Source organism: Mauremys reevesii, linkage group 13 (genome assembly GCF_016161935.1).
Source record: "Mauremys reevesii isolate NIE-2019 linkage group 13, ASM1616193v1, whole genome shotgun sequence".
In the NCBI taxonomy this organism is placed as follows: domain Eukaryota; kingdom Metazoa; phylum Chordata; order Testudines; family Geoemydidae; genus Mauremys; species Mauremys reevesii.
In genome coordinates, this window is record NC_052635.1 from 28,108,461 (window position 1) to 28,133,949 (window position 25,489).

At 42.8% G+C, this 25,489-nt stretch overlaps 1 long non-coding RNA gene across 6 annotated transcripts in view; it reads right to left on the reverse strand.

The window, feature by feature from the left end:
• LOC120381278 overlaps window positions 1-19,262 on the reverse strand; it is a 70,245-nt gene extending 50,983 nt beyond the window's left edge. For 4 of the 6 annotated variants that reach the window (XR_005588000.1, XR_005587999.1, XR_005587997.1 and 1 more), the window contains exons 1-2: window positions 19,053-19,262; window positions 11,395-11,502 (exon numbers count right to left, since the gene is read on the reverse strand). This is a non-coding gene — a long non-coding RNA (uncharacterized LOC120381278). Of the gene's footprint in view, window positions 1-5,031; window positions 5,187-6,731; window positions 6,810-11,394; window positions 11,503-19,052 lie in introns of those variants that run through there. The other 2 variants (XR_005587998.1, XR_005588001.1) reach the window with 2 other exon arrangements.
• Window positions 19,263-25,489: the final 6,227 nt, after the last annotated feature.

Genomic DNA, 25,489 nt, shown 5'->3' on the forward strand with positions numbered 1-25,489 from the left:
TTGTGGCTGCCTCCTGGCTCTCAGGACCCTTACGACCATCTGTGGCCACGGTAGAGGCTGAAATAGCTCCTTTCAGTGTCCAAGATCAATAGCTTTAAAAAGAAATGAGAGAGAGCACAAGAAGCCACTAACCATCATTTCTACCAGGCTCAATTGATTTCTGAAGTGCTTCGGCTAGTTTCCTTTGAAGTTGCGTTTCCATCTTTTATAAGTGTCCAAAACTCAGAGGCCCACCCACATCTGTCCTGCAGTAGGCTCGCTGGGGCTGGCTATAGCTGCTCAAGAGAGTCTTTGCTGTTTGGATGTGGGTGGGCCGCAGCAGTTTTTTGGGAACCTCTCCCAGATCCTGGAAATATGATTTCAGAAGCCAGTTGAGGTGGTTCCCAAAGCACCATGGCCTCAGTGGAAAATGGGCCTGCTGCTGCTGCTGCTGCTTTCCTGTCTGAATCTTGGATTAAGATAAGAAAGAACAGGGAGGGAAGAAAAACAAAATACAAAAAAGCACCACTCTACAAACTCACAATCGAGTGTGGTTCAGATCCTCAGCTCCACTCCAAGTGAATAAGAGACTGACTGGGAGGAGTTGCTCCTGCCCCACCACCTCCTCTGTACGTGAGTAAATAAGTCATTACATCAGCCCTAAGGCTGGGCTAATGGAAAGAATTTTTAGGTTTCCAACAAGTCATCTACAAATTCACCTGGTCTCTTAGCTTCTGCTATGCTCCGCTACAATGCTAAGGGCTGCTAGTACTATCGTTTTTCTCCCTCTTTCTCCATTTAGAGCTATGCGAAAGGTACACCTAGCGCTCTGAGTCCACACAAATTCAACCTCAATGCATCATCTCTTTTTGCGAATTCAAATATACGGTTGCAGATTTTGCCAAGTGGGTGGCTGGGCCCGCAGTGCTTTAAAAATGTACATTGTAATTCCTGGGGCCAGATTTTCTAGTTGTTTGCTCACAGTTGCATAAACAAATCATTTATACCCAAAAGTGTACTCTCGTACAAATCCCACAAGTGCCTGATTTGCAATTGATTTAATTCTCATCTTGTATGTGCAAATGAACACTATGTGTATAACCTCTGTCAATAGTGTGTGTGTGTATGCGTGTATATATATATATATATATATATATATATATATATATATATATGCAATAACATGCCCAATTGAACATGCACAAATAGAGGCCAAGTTTTGAAGATGTGTCCTATTATGTCTTTTTGTCAAAAAGAGATGCCATCAGCACATCACTGAGTTACTAGGTAAGGGAGACACTGATAAACTCACTTCAAGAGATACCTGCTTGAAAAGGGATTGTAGAACATTGACTTTAACACGTTATTTATATTTACCTTTGCCCTTCCTGCCTGCTGCTGCAGTAGGCTATTATCATGGTATTTGCAGCTTGGGTGAAAGCAGGTTGGACCAGAAATTTCATATAAGGGCTTGATCTAGCAAGATTTCCAGCCCAGATTTACAGCTTTATGAACTTTTGGCTGTTCATCCAGTCCAAACTGCCTACCCTTCTAGAGTTCACTGTTTACAAAGAATCCAACAAGGATGATCGTCTCCCGGAAGGAGAGAGAGAAATTCCCACATTCAAAAGCCAAATGTCAATATTAGCACTGAAGATATGACAGCAGTCAAAGAAAATGCACAAAGAGCGCACTGGAACAAATGAGGAGGAGGGCTTCATCACAAGGAAAGAAATGTACAAACAAAATTAAAATGTTCACATAGCAGCAACAGTAAAATATGAATATGCAAAGAAGAGGAACATGGATTCCTGAGTTCCTCTAACCACTTAATAGTGGGACCTTGCATCTCATGCACTGAGTTTTCCTATTGGAACTGATCCTGTTAAGTGATGATGGCAGACTTCAGTGGAAGTGGAGTCAAATAGATGCAGGCCTAGGAAGATTTATGAGAGAGAGACCTTCCCACCACCCCCAGTTGAAGCATCTCTCTCAGGGAATGAGAGCCATGCTGTTATTTTGGGACAATATCCCCTCTATGTTCTCCTGGTTTTACTGCTGGTATAAAATTGCGTGCAGAAGTGATGCCACTTTAGCCCACTTCTGTACAGTGTTTTATTGGCTCTTTCTCTCTGCCCTTAGATATATATTGTGTGGTGTCCAGAAGGAGGGCACTGCTTGAACTATACCATTAGAGAGGGCTCAGACTCCAAGTCTGGGCTCTGAGGCTTTCTTTGCCTCATTCGCTCTCTTTATTATTATTTATTTTATTTTTCACTCTAGCTGATGTAATGAAGTTGTTTCCTGTTGCATCTTACCGGACCAGTTTTAATTATAAGGAAAGCAAGGAAATCCCTCTTCTCGGGAGACCCTACCTATCTGTGTTTCTTGGGCTGGCTCTTCTCCTGAGACAGCAGGACTGGAAGAGGAAGCAACAACTCACTGCTGTGACCCTCCTCTCTCAATGGCCCCTCTCCCGAGGAGCTCAGGACCTGCTTTCTCCTTTCCCAACAGCTTGAGACCCTACAAATCTTAAGGCTAGTGCCGTCCCACTTGAGTCTGGACATCAGGGAAGACTTGGCCAATTAGCAGAGCCTCCCATGTGGTGGCTCTCTCAGAGCATGCATATGTTTGGCATATCAGAACATCTGAGACTCAACCTGGGAACCTCAAGGCCTTGTAGGCAGCACCTCTGTCAACTGAGCCAACAGGGAGCATCAGGAAATTATGTGATTGGTTATGTATAAGTGCCAATCTATTTTCTGCATGGAAGGCATAGAAAAAATTCTTGATGTTGGACTTTATGGTGCCAACAAGCATAATTGAAATTCCTGGTCTTCTATCAGTTGGGCCCCAAAATCTCTTCCATACACCTTCATGAACCCACATGCTTCTAGCAGCCATAGTGCAGATTTCTGTATAGAGGGTGCTTCCGGTGGGCGATGCCAAAGATCCACTGGCTACCTCATCTGACGACAACTGGGCAAAACTCTGAGTGAAATCCTGGCTCCATGGAATTCAGTGGCAAAACTCCCAAAGACTTCAGTAGGGCCAGGCTTTCACCCTTCGCCACTGCTGACTGGCTGGTATGGGAGCCCCTAATATGGCCTGAAAAGAATGTATTTCACAAACCAGTTTGTTTGTTTGAAGAATGTTTGAAACCATTAACTTCCAATCACTTTGCACTCTCCTAATATCAAAACAGTCAAGTGATTGTCTGTTCTAATTTGGATGTGGGGAAAATGTTTGCTCCTGGGGCTCTGAACTTGCACTAGATGCCAAGTTTCAGCCTAGATCAAATATTTACAGATGAGTTATGAACCCCTAATGCTCACCAAACCCTTACTGAAAAGAATGAGACCATTCACTTAGAGAGTGGGAGAGCGAGAGAGGCTTGTTAATCTTTAGGAAAAGGCTGCCAATCCATTTATCCACCTCCTTTTACTTGGATGCTTTACTCACCCCTATTTCTTGAGAGAACTCATATTTTGTAACTTTTCTTGTTAACTGGCCGTTTGTCATAGATGTAGATTTTGCTACATCATCACTAATGCTACGTAGAATTGTGGGGCACAAATGCTTGTGTTTCCACTGAAGAATCTTAGAAGAATCTCAACTTTCTCCATTGTATGATTCCAAGTTACAACAGCACCCCTCCCATCTAGCCGTAAAGAAAGGGAGGGGGGGCCTCGCTCCCATCCCCACCTCTGTTCATGACCACTGGCTTGAGAGTCCATGTTGTTAACCACTGGAGGGAGGGGTTTTTGTCCAACCAGAACTCCAGGACTGAATTGTACTTGGAAGGCCTGTTGCTCCATTGTCTTTCACTTTGTTCCATCAGCTTTGCCTGTGCAAAGTGGATGTGAACTGCTACCTGATCAGCATAGTAGCATTTTATGCCCTCTTTGCCCAGACAACACTGGGTATAGATGGTGGGAAATCAGGCCCCCATATTGGCTAGTTGGAGGATATGTCATTTAATAAACCAATTTGTAGCTTCCAATTCTACTAATTTGCAGTCTGCCCCTTGTTTTCTCCTCCATCGTCTTTTCTATTTCATGTTGTTCTCCCCTGGCCTCATGGAAGCCAATGGGAATTTTGCCATTGGTTTCAGCAGAGCTGAGATTTCACCCCATGCATGCAACTGCATGGTGCAAAATACGTGCACAAATGGGTGACTGAGCTTGGACCATGACAGTTTTTCCCTTCCCCCAGTTCAGAGAACACGAGCACTGACAGTCTGGTGACCTCCTGTACTGACCCCATCTAGAGAGGGAGCCCTGCAGTTTCTCCATCACCCGTCTTCTGTACATGCACAAGAGCAGCCACACACTCAGCCTCGTTAAGTAGAGATGACTGGCAATGGGAATCCCAAATCCTAACACTCTTGCACTTTGGGGAAGGTGCTTGAACTTGACTCTGAATCTGGATGTGGATTTTGAGGCTTGAGTTCATCACTGTAAGTCCTACGAGATGCTGAATCTGCCAAAGAGGTGCTGAGCTTGCCCAACTCCTGCTGACTGCAGTGTGCACACAGCGCCTATTGGGAAGTGCTCAGCTCCTGCCATGGTTGGACTGGAAAATGTGAAGATTAAGAGCTACTGACATTATCTCTTGTGCAGGCAGACTAGCCAGTGTCGTAAAATATTCCCAACTCCTTATTATCCACCCCATGTGTTTTGGGGAATGGTCTCCTGAACGAGGAATATTTTTACATGCTACTTTGCAGGTATCTAAATTCAGCCCATTTTAATTCAAGGGCCATTCTAATCATGCCTCTGACCTCCCCAGAGTGCCTAAAGTGCAGTGTGGCAGGGTTCTGTCATTCCACAGTCCACTTTAATCATTGTAGTGTCACAATGGTCTGTCATTGTATATGGCTGTAGGAGCTGGAACTAGGGGTGCCGCACCCCCATCGCTTGAAGTGGTTTTCATCCTATCCAGGGTTTACAGTTTGATTCAATGGCTCTCAGCACCTCCATGATACAAATTGTTCCAGTGCCCCTGTACATGGCCTAAAGTTCCTCTTCCGCGGTTAACAGAAAAGTCCCAAATAGAAAACCCCAAAGTCTAATGACTTTTGAGCCTGGTCTTCAACCTCCATCAGGGACGCATGATTCCCAGCCTCCTCGCCTTCCGATGTCTGTACTTTTCTTCTTACTCTGGGGACGTGTACGACCGCGGGTCCACCCTCTTCTCTGGGTCCCCTGTTTTAGGTGGATAAGAACTACTTCATCATCCTCTCCACTCCTTCCCTGGACTGCTCCTACCTTCGCCCTACTTGATGATTCCCCCCCACCCCCCAGTCTCTTGATTCTGCCAACCCTGTCTGGGATGTATGGTTCCTCACCACTTCTTTGCCAGCTGCAGCTACCTCCTCCAAGCCATGCCCTGCCCCTCTTGCAGCATCTGGGCTGTGACAGGTAATCCTCCATCTTTTGCCTTGGAAGAGTCCATCTTTCCCTCCCCCAAGCAGGAGTTTCTCCATTCAACCCCCTTCCGCCAGCTAGGGTTGAGATTTAAGTCAGCTGCAAGGCTTTTGCTCCCTTCAGCTGAACATCTTTCCCAATTGGCCTTCCACTCTAGGGGATTCAACACACCAGGCTTCTCTCATCCATGTCTGTCTCCTATGAGGTAGGAGGCAGCCTTTATGCTGAGCCCCTTCTCCCAACTCCTTCCCAATCAGTTGGATGAGAGGGGAACCTTGCCCCACCCTCTCTGCAAGGTGTCAGACCCTTAAAGGTACCCTGTCAGGATTCCTTCCCCAAGCACCATACATTCCCAGGACCTTAGGTCTCTCCGTATATCTACTAGACCCTTCCAAACCCTTAAAGATCTATGCCAGGTGGCAGGGTGTGCTGACCGGTAGGCACTACTGCCCCCAATGGCAAACTAATTCATCACAGTCATATTCTCTGATGGTGAAAATTGTAGTCGATTAAACTTCTGTGGAAGGGCATGGAGCTGTGTCAGTTTACACCATGTAAGATTCATGGGATTGTTGACGGTACCAATTATTTTCTAGCATAAGTTTTAGAAGAGAAGATTACAAATAGAGGTAAGGGAACACAGCAGAGTTGGAAAAGTATAGGTTAGTTTTATTTGTACAATACTAGGGCCTTATTGTGTTAGACACTGTATGCACATATAGAGAGGGACCTCCCTGAAACACTTACAATCTAAATAGGTAACACAAGGGCTGGAAGGGGAAATGGATTAAGTGACTGGCCTAAGGGTCACATCAGTGGCAGACTCAGGAATAGAATCCATCTCTACTGACGTCAACTCCTGTGCTCCAAGTGCTAGACCACACTTCAACCCCGACTTACTTACAGAAAAAGAAATGAAAGAAATATATATATTTACACGGGAGATGTATATCCCTCCTCACTCCCCAAAAAATAAAATAAAAATAAAGAATGGTGAAAGGGGGTTTTCAGAAATTTCACTATTGGGCAGAGGATAAAGTATGGAAAAATTTAGCTCTAACGATTATTTTCTTTGGAAAATTGTATGTATAAGAATATAAGGGTTTTCACTGAAATAGTTTAGTATGCTTCTCTAGCATGTGTTTACCAGTGAATGCTATTTTGTGTGTATATGTGAAATGATTTTATTCTTCTTCATTATGGTTTATTTCTGAAACAGTCCATTCAGTAGTCAAGAAGGAAAAACCATTGGGGTGAGGAGGGGAGGCTATATCTTCTTGGGTGATAGATGATCAAGTGTTAACTTTGGCATCAGCAGAGGTCTCTGTTTTCTTCTGGCTAACTGAAGTCCATTGTATTTATTCCTCAGTGAGGTAGTGTCTGCCTTGGCATCTAAACTCACTGAGGTTTATAAAACGTATAAAGCACATGAAGATACTTCTTGCTCTGTCTCCCCTTCTCAAAAAACCTTAAGGTGTTGACTAGTGCCTCACTGTAGCACTTAGTATATTACCAGCCATTCACACCTCTCCTTGTCTACTGTCCCCACCTACTCTCACACTTCCATTTTTTTTTTGACGACTGTGCATTGTCAGGTAGTTGCAAGAACGATGTGTTGCCAAAGTAAACTGTATAACATACTGAATATATAGAAAGAACAAGGGGGTATTTCATGACTGAGAGTTTGGGAGCTGGTAGAGAAAGAGAGAGGAAACTGCTTCTGACACATCTAGCAGCTGTGTTATAATAGAGTTGAGTGAATACTGCAAAATAAGGATCCTGAACATTCGTTTGAACACGTAACTCTTCAACTCAACAGGGAGAGGTAGGACAGTCCAGTGGACATGGTGCTAGCTTGGGACTCAAGAGACCAGCATTCAGTTCCCTGCGCTGCTCTAGGCTCCATGGGTCAAGTCACTTTACGGGATGTCTATGCTGCAGAAAAAGACCTGCAGCAGGAAGTCTCAGAGGCTGGGACAACTGACTCAGGCTTGCACTACAGGGCTAAGAATAGTAGTGTAGATATTCACGCTTGGGCTGGAGCCTGAGCTCTGAGATGCTTGCTGGGTTTTGGAGCCCAAGCCCAACCATCTACTCTGCTGTTTCCAGCTCCATGATCCTGATTCAGTTGCTCCGAGCTCTGAGACTCCCTGCCATGCATCCTTTTTTTGCAATGAAGACATACCCTTAGTCTCTCTCTGAGTTCCCGACCTATCAAATAGGGATAATAGCACTTCCCCGCCTCCCAAGGGTGTTGTGAGTTTAAATACATTAAAGATTTTGAGGTGCTCATAGGCCGGGGGTGGCCAAACATACTGACCCTCTGAGACACATACAGTAATTCAGAAGTTTGAGACCTGGGAGTGCCTGCCAGGGCTTGGGGCTTCAGACCTGAGGGACGCATCTGCCAGGGTTCCTGCCCTACCCTGTGGTGGGGGTAGGAAATTCTGTCCCAAGTCTCAGCAAGCACCTCCCCTGGGGCAGAAGCGCCAAGACCCACCCACTCCATTGGGCAGAAGCCCCTAGCCCCACCTCCCCACTGCAGGGCAGAAGCCCCAAGTTCCCCACCCCCAGTCTGCTAGTCGGAGAATGGGGGGGGAGTGGGGGGCTCTGCAAGCTACACTTTAACTGTAAAAGAGCTGCATGCGGATTGCAAGCTGCAGTTTGGCCACCACTGTCATAGGCTAAAGTAATGGGAGCCATATGTTTGTGCCCCTTTTTATTCACAACCATTTGCATAAAAGATTGGGCAATGACTGTTCATGTAAATGTCTATATTCACCAGGAACAATTATGCACAAACAAGATGATCTGTTCTCCTATTTTAAAAAAATCCTATAATCCAATCAGGGAACAAAAACAATGTCCCTGTGACACAGGTGACCAATCAAACACCACAAATAATGAATAGCAAAATATGAATTGCAAAAAACTTATAGGCTGAAAATTGTTCATTGAACAGTACTGAATACATCTGTAAAATCAATGTTTGATGGCAAAAGGAATTGGTCATTAATCAGCAAAAAATGTCGTGTAATATTGTTGAACTGTTTTTGCTGGTGGCAGGGCCGGCTCCAGGCACCAGCGCAGCAAGCAGGGGTGGCATGTCCGGCTTTTTGGTGGCAATTCAGCAGTGGGTCCCTCAGTCCCTCTTGGAGGGAAGGACCCGCTGCCAAATTGCCACCGAAGAACGACGAGGCGGGGGTAGAGCTGCCGCCAACTGCAGTTTCTTTGTTTTGTTTTTTTTTTCACTTGGGGTGGCAAAAATGCTGGCGCCCGCCCAGCCTGGTGGCTAATGGAAATGTTGATGAACATTTTAATCAAAAATTCACAAGCTCAAAAAATGTTGAGTAGCTCTATTTATATATATTTATGTATATAAATATATATATATTAAATATATTTATATATATATAAAAACAAAAAAGTGAAATTAAATCAACAAATTTTGCTCCGTTTCACATCTGACTCAGAAACTCACCATTTTCACAGTCATTTCAATGCAGAAACTGTGCTCTGGCCCAGGGTCACTTTAAACTGTGGTCCAGTTTCATTTGAAAGGTTTGTGATCCTTGGTTGGGCTTTGGGAGGACCTGGGCTTAGGTTCATATCTGTAACTGCACCTCAAAACTGAGCGAATTTTGCACTCCATTTGTATACAGCTCTTCCCACTCTTCAGAACCTGACACTGTAGAGATGGTGCAAAACTTTATTTTCTTTCTGATTTTGTTACATTTCCTGGCACTCAGAATTTTAAACAATGGCTTGGCCCTTTAAATGCTGGCTGCACTTGACAGGTGTGTGGCAGTACTTTGTTAATTGCAAACAGCCCTCCCTAGTAGAACCTCAGCTAGATAGAGTATTTGTTCAGTGCACATAATTATCTCTCCATCATTCTTTCTCTAGTATTGATTCATGTGGAAAAATATGATTAAAACATGAAGGTCTACAAATGATTCAGAATAACAAGAGAGGAAAGGCCATTGTGTTTTGCATTAACTATACCAGATTACCGTAATTACAAATGAATGGCTGTACACCTCTCTGTGTCCCTCACAAGACTTTAAGACCTTTCATAGCCCACTGAAGTACCATTTAAAAGCCATGTTTTCCATAGCTAGGCTGTTTCCTTGACCCATTAACAACCTTTACCTTGGCACATGCCATCTCTGGCATAAGGTCATGCAATGTTGCACACACACACAAAAACAAAACCCAACCCTTCAGACATCTGCTCTGGTGCTTCGGCCAAGAACCGGAGGGAACACTGTGCCAGTTCAGCAGCCGCTCCTGCAGATTGCAGTTGGCTTATATGCAGTGCCACCGTTAATAATGCCGGCTTCCTGCTGAGCAGGCGGCACTGCCAGGTTCCTAATTAGAATCTGCTAAAGACAGCTAAGGCTTAAGTGGTCATTTCTTTTTCCTCCTCCACCTCCTCCCTTCTCCAAATATAATATTTATTCAGCATTTTTATTTGGACCATTTTGCACAATGGGAGGGAGGAGGCAGTGTCCCCGACCTCTTTCCATCTCCTCAAAGAAAACAGTTCAGGACCTTGATCCGATGAGGATAAGGGCCAATGCACTTGAGGGTTTGTTCACTCTTCCAGCTTGTGCAGACTGCTAAGTTAGATATCTTCCCTCCGTTTCATCATGAATTTAACTGGGACAACCATCCCAGTTCTCTGGGGATGTATGTCATTGGCAGGAACCTAGCTAAAGCAATTTTCCGTCACTGCCCTGCATCTGTTTCACCCAAATAATTAAATGGAATAAATACTTCCTCCTCTCAACCCTTAGTCATCTATATATACTGTAAGGCCTTTGGGGCAGCAGCTCTACTTTACTGTGTGCAAGCACAGCATCATGGAGCTCCCACTCTCTGTGTCAACAACAGTGTTGTGTAAGCACCAGCCTGGCTAAGTCTCTTTTGGTCAAGGGATGGGCAAAGTGGGTAGGCTTGGTTTCTCGCCCCTACCCTTGAGCCCTATTTAGAGAGTTGGCAGCCCTCCTCTCATTGGAGGGTGGGAATGGCACTCTAGAGGAGTGGCTCAATCTTGATTTACTAAAGCCACTTGGTCATTGCTGGGCCAATCAGCTGGGCCCGCTTGAAATGGGGCTGGGGGGGTGAGGTGGGAGTGGAAGAAGGGGATTGCTGGGAAGGGGCTATAGGCTACTGGCAAAGAGCCTGAGCTGCTGTTTGTATGGATGCAGTAGACTGACAGATCAGCCCACGAAACAATCAGGATATGTGGCCACAGCGAACCCTAGAGGAACCAGACCAAGCTAGAAGCCAGCTGGAAACCATTAGCCCAAGGGAACCTCCTGCATAGCAGGGCCTGGTTCTCGCTAAAATGCTGTAGAGAGATCTGCATTTGATGGGATAAAAAAATATTCAGGATAGGTTTTTCTTAATTTATCTTTTGTAAAGATGGGTCTGAACTGAATTTTGTGAGTCAGAGTTACTTGTCTCAATGGTTCATTGAACTCATGAGTATGTGAGGAAGGCAAGCAATTTTTGGCCAGTCATTTTCTGACTATATGGACTGAAACTAGGTGATGCTGTGCCACTTGCATTGTCTTGCTCTGAGCTTTTGTTTTTGTTTGAACCGGAAACTCAGGGCATATGACCTGGCATGAGTCAACACTGAAGGAAAAGTTCCTGTGAACCCTTACCAGCTGAAATTACTGAGGTTCCCATGCCTCTTATATAACTGGTTGCCTAAACCTATAGTCAGGTTATAGCCTGGGAAACAGTAATAGCAACAATCATTGTCCCCCTTTTTACTTAAATAGTAATCCTTGGTATTGCCATGTCTTTTGACAAGTAACACAGTGTGATGTGTATTACAGGACTTGTCCTAAATATAAAATAATCTGAGTTGTTTAGCAGGAATACTCTAATGTGAGTACATAGACCACTACAAATACAATTTGATTGACTGACTTTCATGAAGGGAACGAAACTTCTCGTTCTTGATACTCACCAAATACTTATTATAAGCCAGTAAATACTGTTTAGTTAGTGAGTTATTTCAGTAGATGGCTATTTGAGTCCTGTGAAATGAAGCGGTGCCAACGATTGTTTTCAACATCTGCAAATTAAGGTTACAATATTTATATTACATATAGGCACTAGAGAGGGCTTATAATATATGCATATATATGTATAAGCGAGAGCTAAGGAATGCCCATCTCAAGTAGAAACATCTGACGGAGGAAGGGAAAAATGTGCCTTCTGTGAGGGGTTATCAACCGTTTTCTTTCTGAGGTTCCCCCCTGCCCCAACATGCTATAAAAACTCCATGGCTCATCTGTGCCACGACAACGGCTTTTCTGCATATAAAAGCCAGGGCTGGCATTAGGGGGCAACAAGCAGGGCAACTGCCCAGGGCCCCACGAAGCTCAGTTGCTCAGACTTCAGCTTCAGCCCCAGGTGGCGGGGTGGTGGGGCTTCAGCAAGACACACACCGGCCCTGCTTGGCGGACGCCCTGAAACCTGTTCGCAGCCTTCCAGAGAGCCACGGACCCCTAGTTGAGAACTGCTGCTCTACGAGGTGGCAAATGAGTAGCTTTGGTAATGTGGTACCTGTGTAATGTTTCCGAAATGGCCACAGTTGAAGTTCATGCTGCATTAGGAAAGCAAAGTGGTTTACATTGAAATTTAATAGAAGTCAATTGTGTTTGTAACATCTGATGCCGAAATATAGCAGCTTATGTTTTATGGGAGCGAAGAGCTGCATATTTGGCACAAATTCCTGTTTCTAAACACACGGGTGCTCCCTCTATCAGTTTGAGATAATCCAGGTCTGGCTTTTGCCCAATCACTCGTTCTAACTAGAATTACATAAGACATTTCCCATTCCCTACACATACACACCGTGGAACTAAGCATTTATTTGAGATGAGGATGGTCAGGTACCCTTTTTATAAAAAGTCTTAATTGTTTGTAAATCTCCATTGTGATAATATCCTCTTAGACTGAGAATAATTATTTACCAATCAATCCGTTTCCATTTGAGAATTCCTGTTCTTCTCCCTTCCCACCCCCTCATGTTTTTATTGGAGCTTATATTAACAGGGTTCTTGATGCAGAACGTAGACTTCTGAGGTTCATATTGTGTTTGGCTCTAGCAAAATACAATATGTGGACTGCTGTAGCTCTGTTTTATTCCCCTGGTTATCCTGGAAGCAGGATAGAATTTATTTTCTGTCAAGAATATTTGTTTCTGGATAGACATAATTATAGATTAACCTCTGAGCCAGTGGGGTAAATTTTCACCTAGGCATATACTCAGCTTCCACTACTGCAGTTATGTGCACACTACTGCAGTTACGTGCACACTTCATTGTGCCTGCACTTTACTTTACTTGTGCTGGCATGTGAAATAGCCTAACATCTTTTCATCTACATCTGTTAAAATTCAGACCTCCATAAACCATTGTGTTACTCCTGAAAATGCATGAGACATTCTTACATTGAGCAGGTGCAAACAAGTACTTTCTTAAGTGTGTGTGTGTGCAATTTTTAGCATGAAAAAGGGGAGCCAGCCCATGAAAATTTTATATAAAATAACTTGCACTTTGGTAGCATTTGAGGACCTAGAAAGCTGAGGACAAAATCCACATTCCTGGGCTTTAACCACTAGTCTATGCTTACTCTTTCTAGAAATGGCCAGATTTTCAGAGAAACACTTTAATCAATCACATATCTTTTTTGAGGTTCAAAATAATTCAGTAAATGTCTCTTGTAATACATGGCATCTCTGCATTTCATTGTGTTAATTAGGGCAGCCATATATGAGAATGTGTGAGGCTGTTCTCTAGCTTTCAGCACTCAAAGAAGAACTAGAAAACTTGTGATAATCTGTTATGGTCAGGTTACATGAATGGATAACTTGAGTATCAGTACCCAAACCAAACTGAACTTTTTGATATGCAGGGAATACATGGTGGCGTAGAGTGGCATAAAATCTTTATACATATGTTAAGGAAACTGTTTTAAAAAGTAGTCCCAATTTTTTTGTTTCCTCTGCCCCTAAAACCAGATCCTTGATTCTGCATCTGCTGATGTCAGTGGTAAAACTCCCATTGTCTTCAGTGCATTGCAGATTAGGCCCTATGAATCCACTTGTATGGGGCTATGTGGTAGCCATAAACCTCTAATAATGACCTAAAATAGCTTTAGGTGCAGTAAAGCTATTGCAAAAAGGTCTAGCAGTAAGTGCTGTGTGTTTCACTGGGAATCTCCTCTTTCCAGTTGGCAATTTCTGCTCCTAGAGCTGGAGAATTGCTTGATGTCAGGCAAAGGCCAAAAACATTTTCAGATGAAAATATTTGGGCTTTGGTTATTGGGCAAAAAGTTGAGATTTTCCATGTTGGAATTTTGTTTTCTCAACCAGCTCTGTTATGCTCTCTTATATAGTTAATATTGGCTAGATAGAAGGGCATTTCCCGTGCTTTACATTTATCTTTAATTAGCTACGATTAATGGAATTAAGATAGGTCCTTTGAAATGCACATACATTGTGCATTAAAAAGGTGAGTTTTAGCCACTGCCCTGATCCAATTCACAGATGTTACTAGGAATGAGTCTTGGTCCAGAATTGGGATCTGCACAAGCCATGGAGGCCAGACTATTATATGGTATATTTAATGTGCCAGTGTAGTAAAATATAGTCTCCTAGAAACTATTTATAATAATATGGAAATTGGTCAATTTTGTATTGTTTTAGACCTTGCCAGGTTCATAAATAGAAGGACAAGATGTTTCATAAAACAGTCTAAAACGGTGTGGAAAATATTTCACTCCATAAGGGAATGTGATAAAATAGTGAACCATAGTGTCAAAACTCTACAAACTCTGCTTTAACCTTACATTTCCCAGGGGGATTCATTATCACCGGATTAAGGTTGCAAGTCAACTTCCGTTATGACTCCCTGTTTTTGTTGGCTTTTTCAGCATTTTTTTCTTTCTGTTCTAAGACTTCTTGTGCGTGGTGTCAGCCCATAGATGAACATGTGAAGGTGGCTTTGCAGTTAGATGAGAGGAACAACAATATCCATTTCTCTTTTAGGGCCAAATTTTGCTGTCCTTGCTTACACTGAGCAGTAGCTTACTTCTTGAGTAGACCCACTGATTTATGGGATTAGTTGTGTAGTAAAGTATTGCTTGACATGAGTGAGCTGGCACAATCTGGCCCTGAAATATAGCTCTGACCACACAGTTCAAAGAGAGCTTAATTTTAAAGCATCGTATTTTGATGGCTCGTCCTTAATGAGTAAGTTCCTAAGGTTCAAGAATGTGCAGCATGGAATTTCAGCTAGGCTTTAGTTGTGTGATTCCATAGCCCTATACCACGTTCTGAGACTCTATAGAGAGGCTCAATTTAAAAACTAGAGTTTCAAAGTTTATCCCCTTTTCCTTTCTTTTTATTTTTTGCCACTTCAAAAGAAACCAATGAACTGAATTGCAAAACATTTATATTAATGCAACTTAAAAGTTGTAAATTAAAACAGTGTAAGGAAGGAAATGCAGTATTCTCATGTCACCATTAATATTGCCATATTACACATACAGTATTGCCAAGTCTCAAGATTTTCTTGTAGTATTGGAAAGTTTTCTTAAGCCTCAGCTCCTGAAGTCCTGTGACTATGTGAATTTCTAGCCCTCATGCTTATAGAGGAAAGCATGAAAACTTGACCCCTGTGTACCTGAAAGACTCAGAATCTAGATGGCAAATGAAAAGAAGCCCCAAATTAATACTTTTTAAAGCCAATCTTATGATTTTTTTTGTAAATGCTCAGTTTTGACAATGCTGCTTTGGCCTCAGTTGTGCAACCCTTACTCCTGGTAGTGAGTACTTACCTGGGTAGTTCCATTACAGCCACTGCATGGTTGCACAGTTGGGCACTTTATATATGTAAAAAGTAAGGCTCAGTATTGCCCCTGTGCTGAAATCCAGGAGGGAGAAAAGACCGCGCTTCTCTCTGTGCAAGCAGTAGGACAAGATCCCTCCATTACACTAAAGGACTTCGACAGATGGCCAGATTGTGTGCCAGTCCAGGCACCACCTCCCCAGGGGAATGTGGGCCAGGGTAAGGAGTCATGACAAGTCCCCAACAGCTGGCTAGTATGTATGCTGTCGTCAGCAGCAAGTACTAGCCTGGAGCACACATTGTGCCCACTTACAGCAGACGCAAAGTGCACTCCCCAGCATGATGCCATGGCCCGTGGAATCCTGCTCTGGCTTGTAGGAGCAGAGGGCTCTCAGGACGGGTCTGCTCCTCCTTGTGCACACTGACTTGATTAGCAATTGAAAATGCAGGTGAGCCCATGTTGCTGTGCAAACCTTAATGTTCATATTTCCTGACTCCTTGGAGTTTAACTTCACAAGGTTAACATTGCATTAATCTGGAGGGGGAGAGGATGTTCCCTGCATTGTATAGCTTCATTTGCACCAATCTCTTTCTATCACTGCCTTTTTGTCTCCTTCTTCCCCTCCCAGCCCTACACATCAGTGATCACAATCCTTGACTGCTAACTATGCTCTCTTTCTCATCTGCCAGACTCCAAAGAGCTGCAAGGGGCTACTTCCTGCAGGGCTGTGCCAGGCATGTAGCATATGCTAGAGATCCATAGGCAGATGAGATTGGTTAGGGCCAGTGAAGCATGAGAAAACACGGGCTTTGGGAGGAAGAGGCTAAAGAAACCTCAGCAAGCTAGTCAGATGGCATATCCCAGCCGACGTTAGCAGCTTGTTAATGTTCCCTGCAGTGTTCACAGGTCAACACCATAGGTCAAGGAAATTAAGAACTATTTTCTTAAGGAAACGGAAGGCAAGGAGGGTTATATAAATGCAGAGGGTACAGGATACAGTGTAAGGTATGGCCTGAGAGAGGGGCAAGGGGGACGCTTCACTTCAGTCTCTGCCTAACTAGCTGGGACCCACCATCTGTCCACTTTTTACCTGGGATTCTCCCCATGCTGGGTTGAAACTCACTTCATTAATCAAAAGCAAACTTGCCCAATGGCACAAGACATTGGGAAGCAGCTGATTCAAGACCCAGCCAAAGACATGGGGAGGAGGGAAGAGGGCTTGCCTTTGAACCAGGCTGTGTAAGCATATGGTGGGCCATGTACTTTAGGACTTGATCCATATGCTCCACTTCAGTGCCCATATGCTTTAGGTATTTATTTTAATCAGGATGAGTCTGTGATCTTAGTCCTCCTCTGGCTGTTGTCTATAATTACATTTGCTTGTGCTAACAATGGTTAGCAATGAACACCAGTACTCTCAGCTGCATCCCTTAGCTCTTTTTCATCCTATGCATTTAATGTAGGGGATTGTAGTCCAAGTTAATGATCTTTAATTCTATTAGGTTACATTTCTCCTTCTTGATGCCAAATAAGAGCAGCTATGAAGTAGAGTTTCATTGACATTAGGGTTAGGAGAGACACATCAGAGTATTATACAAGCATTGACTAATTCTCAAAACACCCCTGGAGACGGATGGGTATGTCCTTTTATCCCTGTCTCACTGGAGAAAGTGTTTTGAGAAAGAGTGGCCCAAATTGTGTCCTTATTTACACTCCTCCAGTCTCCTAACAAGTGGAGTAGAGTTTGAGCCAAGATTTGTAGGTGAAGTAAGATGGCATCAGTCACTCTTTGCATTCCCTTTGCTATTGTGTTGAATATTTTGGCTTCAGTAAGAGATTATTTCCTTGTATTGTGTCTCCATACAGACTAAGTAAAATAGGCTTTCAGACAAAAATGAATCACTTTAGATTAAGGGAAACAGCAAGAAAGGGCAAAAGCAAATGTTCAGAAGAGAGCATAGTGTGTCTCTCTCCCCAACAGACTACCCTGAAAACAAAATGGCTGTGGAACTCTGCACATGGAAAAAGTTCTTGGGGAAGGGTGGGAAATTAAAGGTGAAGTACGGACAAGAAGAAATAGCTATATTCACCTAAAAATGTTTGTTTCGCCTTCTTCTTTAGTCTGCAATAGTCTAGACGGCAGATTTCTTGCTTTAGGGACACAGAAGAAAACAGAAGCTCATCTCTGAGTCAAAGAAGTTTATGATCAAATTATTATGCCCATTTGTCTTTTTGTTGCCCTTGCTAATCCAATGAATAACTAAATCCAATGTTTTATTGTATTTCCAGAGTTGTAATCTTTGTAACAAAAAGATTCCTAATTTGTTTTTGTGATACTAAAATGCAGTTCCCTGGGAAGGAGTTCATTGCACACAGAACCACTGGCTAATGACACTGTATTCTTCTGAGGATTCACCCCAGTAATTAAATGCATATTCCCCACTTTTCATTCATGGGGAATGAGCAGATTGAGTGCTTCCTGCATGAATTGATAACAGCTGTGAGTTACTCTGGGGGAAATATGTATGCCCTTATTGCAGAGTGGTGACTCATGTTAACAAACTTAGAAGTCAATGGGAGTTTTGCCTGAGCATGACACTTTGGCTTCTTAATGATTTTATCATTGGAGTTTTTACAGTCACAAAGTTCCCAGACATTGGGAAACCCCAGTGTCCACAAGGGATGGAAAAATGGCTCATAAAATAAGAACTGCCCCAAACCTTTCTCTAAACCTTGACCTGAACATTTTTTTAGTATGAAAAAGGTAGTAAACATTTAGTTGTCATTTTCAATTTTTACATTTCCTCTGAATTTCTTGATTTGTGGAAATGAAAGTGCCAAAATATTGCATGAGGCTTGTGTTTCTGATCCCACGAGAAGCATTGCAAATCTGACAAGAGAGCCGGTTTCCATGAAATTTTAGAGCCCGTTTTCCAGGCTGAAGAGGTTAGAAATACAGCTGGTCAGAAAATACCATTTGTACCAAATCAAAATGTTCTACAGTGCAAATGTAGCACAGCCCGGAGAGGAGAATAGGGCCATGAGGTACTCACACTACAATTCCCATGAGGCACCACAGCGACTCAGGAGGCTGCAGTTCAGCCATGAACCATATCTAAATGAATTCAACTTGGAAATGTCAAAATGGGGTTTTTCAGTTGGAAGTGTCAAAGCAAAACATTAAACACACTTGAATTGAAATTGTTCCGAACTTTGTGTTTCACAAAAAACTCCATATTTTTGACTTTTTGTCCTGATTTGGGATGAAAACAAATGTTGAAATACTGGAATTTCCCAGGGAATGGAAATACCTATTTTTGACCAGCTCTAGTTAGAAAACATGGCATTTGAACTGGGGGCTTATGCAAAAGGAACCCCCCCAGCTCCAAAACTTGAGGTTTATTCATCTTTTGTAGGTACTTATGACTCCCATTACTATAGTTTCTGAGCCCTTCACAATACCCTTGTGAGGCAGGGAAATGAACCCAGGTCTCCTGAATTCCAGGTGAGCCTTCTGGGCCACCTTTGCTCTCTTTCTGCTCTAGGAGACACACAAGGGGAAAGCCACTGTTGGCTTTTCCAGCAATGGGAGATGAGAAAAGGTTGGGGGGCTTCACTGTTACTTCGTGTAAAAGCAAAACATGATCACTGAATCCCTAGTAGCCAGGACAATCACAGCCCCACTTGGGTTCAAGTGAAAATCTTCATTATGCGTTCAGGACAAACCAAGATATATTTTACATTCTGAGGAAAGTTGCACTGTACCTGTACCAGGGAAAATCATGGAAAGCATCATCTCCTTATATTGTGGCAAGCCTGGACAAGATTTACCAACCATAGTTGGACTGGAGAGATCAAAACGAGTTCTATTTTGATTTTAATAATCCTTCTCAGGTGGGGTGCATCCTTAACACAAAGCAAAAGAAATCAAGGTAAAGAACAATGCCGGCAGGCTATGTAAGATGTATTGTTGACTGGCCTCATCCTGGAATGTCCTGTAACTGCATGTGGCATGCTGAGTTCTGAGTAAATAGATACCATGGTAACAGCTGCCTTGTATGGCTGTAGGGATCTCGATCCATTCTGGCTCCCCCCATGCAGAATTTGATAAGATTGCTGGACGTGTTCATACTTTGGAGCTTCTCCTTGCCCTGAGCAGGAGGAATAAAACTCCAGGGCGTGTGTCATTTGTCCTTCTTTTGCCACTTGCAAGGATGTGAAATGTGAACCAAACTGATCTGCAAGTGTCTCCCGCGTTGGGCCTTGATTCACTCTTGCTTTAATTCACTGCAGTGAAAAATGGGCTGGTGTCCTACTGTGAATTTAAATACTCCCAACCCAGGAATAAATGGATCCCATGGCTCATTTATCTTTCAGCCATTAATTAATAGTGGTTAATTGTAGTTATGAACTGCAGTATTCCAGTCTCCAGCATCCATACATTTTATTTAATATATTCTGATTAAGGTGGAGTCAGCGAGTTGGAGAATAATTAAAACAGCCCCTCACTATCAGCCCCTTACAAAACCCCAGTTCCCTCGTGAATCCCTTCCTATGGGGAATGGAAAGGATGCTATGTCCACCTTTTTAGTGGGAGGATTGTTTTGTGACTAAAGCATAGGACCCTCCATTTCCCAGGGCTGCATTGGGAGAGGCACTGTACCGACATCTGCAGTTCCTGGGATCACGTGATGACAACAATATCAGATTTCATTTGAAAAAAAGAGGTTTCCGTCCTTCATATATACAAAGAAATGCTTGACGATGGGAACAGTGTAACCCAGATCAACCTGACACTGCAAACAGCCTCCAAGAGCTGTGAACTAATCCCCCTCGTCTTAACTCTGAAACCTGCAGCCACCCTAAGGAGGGGTGGGCTTCATAGGGGGCATACTGCCTTAAAATGCCCGGCCCATTTCCCTTCTGTAAAATGTGACTAATAACTAATTCTCCCCTGTGCTGTTCTGAGGCTTAGTTTGATCTGTGTTTGCATTTGTCCTATGGGATTTCAGTGTCTTACAAAGTGCTATTTTATTTTAATGAGTTTAAGGGCTTTGATTTCAGAACATATACCAGAGAATGTTATTTTGGGTGCAGACCTTCATTTGGCTCCAGACACAATGGGGGCCCATGTAGGGAGACAGGTGTTACCTTGCACTGCATGTGCAGTTTAAGGGCTGTTTCCTATGAGACTTCCTGTCGGGTCATCCTCCTAGAGCCAGCCATTGTTTCTTTAAAAGAGAGCTGTATCCACTCTACATGCTGTAGCAGCCTGAAGCACATGTAATATGCAGCAGAGAAGTTCAGCTCTGAAATGGATGTGAAGATAAAACCTTTCTTAAAAATGAAGCATTCATGGCTGAGCCAATCACTCTGGCAGAGGGACATCTTGGTGGAAAATCCACTTCAGTAATTAATGCTATGCTGGGAGCCCTGTCGTCAATACAAACAAACTGGTTTCCTCTCTGAAATTGCTAGCTCATCAAAAGCAGAGCCACTTTATTTGTATTATGGCGGCTGTTGCAGTGAGGTGGAAACTGGTTTACAGTGTAAAATCGTGGCCCCATTCAAGTCAGTTGCAGAACTCCCATTGACTTCGTTACAGCCAGGTTTTCATCCACAGTCTCTGCCATAAAGTTCTGCACTTCCCATATTACCAGAGACAGCTGCTTTTCTTGCTTTCATATTTGAATGAATAAAAATTACACTAAGGCTGAGATTTTAAAAGCCTGTTGGGGGATTTAGAAGCACAATTTGCATGAATTTAAATAGGAATCATCTCTCTAAATCTCCTAGGCAGTTCTAGAAAGCTTAGGAACCATGTACACTTTCTATAGCACAATGGTGGTCTATATCTGATTGGAATCTTTGAGTGCTACTGCAAAATAAATAAAAAATATCCCTCAGGAACAAATCACATCCATTCCTCTCCCCCATCAATAGAAGGGGTGGGAATACACTGAAATGACGCCAGGGATTAGCATTCAGCTTTACATGGTGTCCTACCACTTTCCTCCAGAAGGGCACATCCCCCTGTGCATGATCTCTATGCTTTGGAAAGCAAAAGTGTAGTCGGGCAGAAAATATGCACTGTGTATAGGGAATGGCTTTTCTTGGCACTATCCTTCTCTAATTCTACAGGGAAATACCCACAATTTTTAATGACCCTGAAAACGAAAGGAAGACGTTAACCAAACTTTAATGAATCTCCAAAGGTCCAATTTGAGCATTGCTCGAAGGTTTGGGTATATTCTACTATTCAAACCAATTTGGGTACATCTACTCTGGAATAAAAGACATGCAGCACAACCATGGCTGGCCTGGGTCAGCTGACTTGGGCTTGGGCTGTGGGAGTTAAAATTGCTGTATGTAGAAGCTTGAGCTCCAGCCCAAGCCCAAAAAATCATTTTACTGCCCTGTAGCCTGTGCTTATGAGCCTGAGTCACCTGACCTGGGCTAGCCACGGGTGTTTAATTGCTGTGTAGACATACCCTTTGACTCATTCTTATTCACAGCCTTCAGGGAGCCTTCTATTGTGAATTAAAACATCTGTAATTTAGGGATATCATCTATGGGTTGAGGATGAGAATTTAGTGCTACCAACTTGTTAGATGGCAAACTCTAGGCCAGACTTTTCCCCTCCAGCAATAGATCCCTTCTTAATTTTCCTAATGTTTTAAAAATAGATTATTCTAATTAACCACTAGTTAAAAGTTGTTTGAAATAGGCTTTAAACAAAATAATTACACAATTTCATAAGAACTGTGACCCAAGATGGAACTGGCTTAAGTTATGGCAACATTGCCTCACACAAACTACTTCATCTTAACAGTTTATAAACTGAATTGTACTGCATTTTTTTTATGAGTGGGTAAAAGCACATTCTAAGCAATCCTAGCTGACTTGAAGGGAATTTGTGATGACTTAATAAACATGAAGAGAGCTGTTAAAGAAGTCTGTCTTATTTCTCTTATTGTTTTCCATTTGCTTCTAGTACAAAGGGAAAAATTCTCCTCTTGGATTAAATAATATAAATCATCCTCATCTAAACTGATGGCAAGAGATGCATCTGAAAAAGTAGTGAAAGAATTATCAGTGGCTCTGATTTGGATAATAACAGATTCTCAGATGGCACTAGAGAAATCCAAAATGCTTTATGTTAAAGATTTAAGACTAACACCCCCACCCCCATGCCAGGTAATAGAGATATAATATTCATTTTAGAGATAGGAGAATCGAGGCATAGAGAAGTCAAGGTCAGAAATTTCAGGGTGTTTTGAATGCATCCAGGTTTGTGGTTGTCCACTCTGAGGCTGCCTAATCTGGGCACCTAAAAATTGAGCTGCCCAAAATCAGTAGCTACTTTTGAAAATTTGGCTACGTGGGATTTGGCCAAGATCACCCAGGAAGGCCATGGCAAAACTGGGCATGGACCCTCAGGGCTGGATTCTGATCTTTCTTACACTGACATAATTATTAATGTCAGTGGAGTTACTCCTGAGTTACCCTGGTGTAACAGATTAGAATCCAGACTCTAGATCTCTAGATTCTGTCCTGTGCCTTACACCACTAGGGAATTATTCTTCCTCCATGCTTTCTATAAGCATAACAATGTTGAGATGTTTATCTGAAACTCTTTAATTTTCAAAACTCAGCTGGAAATCTCAGCTTTTTCCTTGAGTTTTCCAGGGCTTTCTGATTGGATCAGAAATATCATGTGAACAATATTGTAATATTTCAGGACTTCCAATTCTGATCTCACTCAGGATATCAGGAAGTGCAAAGCAACACACAAAGCTACTTTCTTTTTTTTTTTTTTTTTTTTTTCAACCAACCAGTTTGGCCATCCCTTAAAAAAAAATAACACTATTACTTTATTTTTTTTTTTTTTTTGTTTTGTTGCTGTGCACATGTGTCATCAGGTCATCTTCTCTCTGTCTTGTTAAAACCTGGGTGCCAGGGGAACTTTTTTTATAGTGGGGCTGAAAAAAGTCATTGAACCAAATAAACTATAATAAATATAATGGAAATCACAAGCCAAGGTGGCAGGGCAGAACCCATATGCCTTAAGCACTTATGCTAAACCTAAGGACTAATGAAAAAAATACTCTTTGCTCTTGAACCACCTCCTGAGGAACCCATTCCTAATCCGTAATGCTATAGAGGAGCTATAGAGGAAACATAATATAATTCATTCATTTATTTTTTTATTTTAAAAGAATTTTAAAGCTATTCACCTTATATTATATCACCATGCATTTCAACCAATAATTTCTGCTTCAAGCCCATTGCTTCATGTTGAGCTGGAGTATATGTTACTATATCTGGCCAGTTATGAAAGCATTCCTTCCTGACCATTTGGCAATCACTTTAAGACCCAGTACATGGAAACTTTACCTCTGCCATTCTCTTTGTCACTTCCATAGCTACATTATTAGAGATGGGACCAGGAGTCAAAGTTTAGAAGTGTTCAGATGTGGGGTTCTAGCTGAGGTCCATCATTCCTGATTGCTAAGGGTCATGACATTTTCCAGTCCTTTTAAAATCCAACTACAGTATTTGACTTGCTGACTGTGCAGCAGTGAATTTTTTGGGCTGTCTCTCAGTATATGCTAGATGCATTCCTTTTAATTGTTCTAAATTTATTACCCTTTAATTTAATTAAGTGTCCCTTCATTTTCATGCAGAAGGGACCAGCTCTTACTCTGTCCTTCATAATTTTAAATAGCTCTGTCTCTTCCTTTTTAGCCTAAACAGACCTAGATCTTGAAGTGTCTTGTCACTAGGAATTCTGATCTCTAATCATCTTTTGTCTTGTTTTTGTTCTTTTGAGTTTCTACTATCTCTAAAATCAGGCAGAAAAGTTTCTATGGGCATGTGATCCAAGGTATGCATGTGTGCACATAACATAAAGTTGTAGTGATCTGATGGCAGAAGTTGTGGTTTCATGCTGACTCTCCACTTCTGAGGGTTTGGATACTTTCTGGAGTATGTGTGGAAGGACTCTTTTTTGATCACTAGTTCTTTAGTAACAGTTCAGAAGAAATGCACCTATTCTATTTTTAGAATGCTCGTCACCTTAATATCTACAGTCTAGATTTTGTCTGTAGACTGGGTGATGATTGAGTTGCTGTACTCCAGGAATATTTCCAGAGGGCGTTATGCCTCAAGGCTTGCCTACATGGTCCCGTAGCTATGCAGCTGTAATCCCATAGCATATATGCAGGCTACAGTGATGGAAGGCATTTTTCTATTGCTGTAGTAGCTCCACCTCCCTGTGTGGTGGTAGCTAGGTTGACAGAAGCATTCTTCCATTGACCTTGCCACCTTAATACTGGTCGGCATAGCTGTGGCGCTGCGGGTGTGATTTTTTTCACACCTCTGAATGAAGTAGCCATGTTGATCTACATTTTTGTAGCCCAGACCTCAGACACATTTGAGAGGGTCGGTTCCTCTCCTTGCTCTGGAGGGGCTGACAGTAGTAAGTTGCTGCTTGCCTGTGCCAGGAGTAAATTCTGACACCCTCCATGCTGGCTCAGTGGAGCTGGCCAGCAAATAGAGATCACGTACCCAGGGCCCCACCCATTTGTTATGGGGAGAGATTAAACAGGTGTGTAGTCCTGAGGGTCCTTGCATGCCAAGGTCTGGGTAGCCCTCACAAGGATGTAATGGGGCTTCCTACTGTTAGGCATTGTCAGATTGAGAAATTTGCAGAAGTTTAATGGTGGTTTTAAACCAATTTAAACTGGTACAACCCCCTGTGTGGGACAATCCTATTTCAACTTAAAAATGGCTTATTTTGATTTAGTCCAAATTAGATAGGAATCTGTTTAAAGTAAGCCAAGTAAGCCCCTCTAGGGCTATGGCTATGCTTAAAACGATACAGCGGCACGGCTGGCGTGTGCAGCTGCACTGCGGTAGTGCTTCAGTGTAGACACTTACTATAGCTATAGGGCGGGGGGGTTCTCCCTGCCCTGAAGGGGAGGTAGCTTGATGGAGGGAAGTGTCTTCCATTGACCTAGTGCTGTTTCAGGGAGAGTTAGATCAGCTTAACTTTGTCGCTCAGCAGCAAACTCCCCCACCCTGACTCCAAGCAACATAGCTGGGCCAATCTAATTTTCTAGTGTAGACCAGCCCTCAAACTAAAGGGTATGACTGCACTATAGAGCCTATGTCGGCATTGCTATGCCAGGATAACCCCT